The 2,544-nt window shown below is 50.9% G+C and overlaps 1 pseudogene; it reads right to left on the bottom strand.

Moving 5' to 3' along the window:
• Positions 1-469: 469 nt before the first annotated feature.
• LOC136142003 (small ribosomal subunit protein uS3 pseudogene) lies at positions 470-1,581 on the bottom strand (annotated as a pseudogene).
• Positions 1,582-2,544: the final 963 nt, after the last annotated feature.

Below are 2,544 nucleotides of genomic sequence, written 5' to 3'. Positions count from 1 at the left end.
AGTGACCATCAATTAAGGTCAGATAATTATGCAGATTTTTTTTGGCATGAAACAGAAGGATGTGTGCTCTTCATCTCTTTCTGAAAGAAAACATAATAGGGTCCGTGCTCAGGGAACCATTGTGCTTCTGGGACATCGGAGCAGCAAGACAGCACAGCAGCATCCCCTCCGCAAAGGACTACGGGTTTTGGAAAGAGAGAAAGGAGAGCTGAGTCCAAAGCTTGGTCCTGCAAAATGCAAAAGAATAAACAGAGACACCGACCCAGGACTTTTGCTAGTTGCACAGACGGAGTGTCTCCACCCCCGGAAAATCCTTCATGCTTGGGCGGGAGCCAAAAACCAGTGAGCATTACTGTGAAAATGAGGACTGTGTCCACGGCCTGTATACTCTTTTCTTTTTCTTTTAAAAAGATTTTTATTAAATGTCTTTATAGAGCAACATCCAGATCCAGCGGCCAAGGAGACCCTATTATGCTGTGGGTACCGGCTGGGGCATGGCAGGCGGCTCTGGCTTCCCGCCCTTCTGCTCGGAGATGGAGGTGGTGGGCAGTATTTCTTTCATCTTTGGGTTCCACGATGCTCACATGATCAGGCAGGGGCTTCTTAGGGCCAGTCTTACCAGTCGGGTCCCAAGGCAGCATGATCTTTACCTTGTGCCCAGCACACGTCATGGCGCACGGCAGTATCGACATAGTAGTTAACAGGGTCCCCACTGTGGATCATCAGGCCGTCCACAAACTTCATGGATTTAGCCCTCTGTCCTGGGAGTTTCCCAGACACCACGACCTCGCAGCCTTTAGCCCCACTCTCCACGATGAACCGCAGCACACCACAGCAGGCCCTCCACACAGCAAGGCCTCCTAGGAATTTGTAACGCAGAGGCTCTGCCTGGGCAATGGCGCACAGACTTCTTGTGGCCACCTTTTCAGCATAAAGCTCTACACTGCCCTCAGGGAAGCCAAATCTCTTCTGAACCACAACAGTCAATTCCCGGATCCGCCGGCCCTTCTCACCAAGAACATCGTGTGTCCTGGTGGCCAAGATAATGATTTCTGTCCTGGTTGGTGTAACTCGGGCCTCAACTCCAGAGTACCCATCTTCAGCCAGAAGGCGGCCAGTGCCAGCCCTTTCAAAACTCGCAACAGGAGCAAAGCCTGATCCCTCCCTGGTATGTTGTACACGTTCCCAGATGTGGCCCTTACGACTTCAAAGCTCCACTCAAACTCAGTCACCTTACGGCCATGAGATGTCACCAAGAAGAGACATGGTTTTGTTTGTTTTTCTTTGTCTTTTTTTAGCAGCGGATCTTCTCTCTGACATTCAGACATTGTCTACACGTGTCTGACTTTCTGAGATTGTTTGGGGGGGAAAAAAAGCCCAATTATTCAAATGTCTGGGTCAGTGGTTCTTAAACTTCTGACTACAGAAGGATGCCCTGGGAACTTGTTAAAAATACCAGTGTGAGGCCCCATACCCCGGAGGTGAAAAATGTAGGTCTAGGAATATGCATTTTTACATTCCCCCAAAGCCATTCTGAGGCTTGTAGGTCGAAGGACCTTACTTGGAAAAACACTGGCCCATCCCCTCTCCCTCCCACCAAAAGGTCCTTTTCCTCACTGATAAAATGTGGTTGTTTGGGGAGAGGTGAGGGAGCGAAGGAAGACACGGAAGTTGCCCAGATTGCCTTGTAATTCTCTCAGACTGTGGTTCCTGACTGCAGAAAGTCTGTGTCTACGGTATTCTGTTCCCAGATTCAGGCACTACTTGACTCAGTACCTAGTCGGCTACATGGCACAGCTTGAAGACAGCCTGCCCAAAGCTGTTGTTCCTAATGCCCTGCCCAGCATGGCACTGGACGTCGAGGCGTCCCCCCTACGAGGACAGGAAGGTGCATCAGCCATACCACGTGGCTGTCAGGGACCCTTGCCCGAGCACTAGAGCGTGCAACCCAGAAAAACAAATTGGGAAGTGCATTAGTGTGTCCCTGTTTCAATGAGCCCCATCCATCTGATTCCTGTCCTAGCCCAGGCAGTCAGTTTGTATTTTCTTCTATTTGACCCAAAGCAGTGAGTGAGTAGAAAGAGAAGGGCGCTGGAAGTGGGGAACCCTGCTGGAGCCCCCAGAGTAGACCCTGAGTAGCTCTGTGACCTTAGCAAAGTCACTTCTTTTCCTCTGAAGAATCAGAAGGTGGGTGAAAGAAAAGCTTTGGAAGGCCCTTCCTCTCCCACCAACCAGGATTCCAAGAGCAAAGGAGTGTTCATGGTGAGCTTGCACCGTGGAGATTCAAACCAAGCACGGCGTGCTCTCCAGGCAGTGGGCAAACCCAGCAATTGGGGCCGTGGGACACAAGTGACAAGCTTAGGTTGTGAGGACCCAGAATATCAGGAGACAGGCCAGAGGAGGGCCTGGGGAAGAAGGGAGAAGAATGTATAAGCCAGGGTTTCTCCAGCTCGGCACTGTGGATATTTTGGCCCCAATGATTCTTTGCTGTGGAGCAGTCCTGCGCATCGTAGGTTATTTAGCAGCATCCCAGGCCTCTACCCA

This window comes from Phocoena phocoena, chromosome X (assembly GCF_963924675.1).
Source record: "Phocoena phocoena chromosome X, mPhoPho1.1, whole genome shotgun sequence".
Lineage (NCBI taxonomy): Eukaryota > Metazoa > Chordata > Mammalia > Artiodactyla > Phocoenidae > Phocoena > Phocoena phocoena.
Note: the sequence above shows the minus strand (reverse complement) of the source record. Positions and strands in the feature narration are given on the sequence as shown.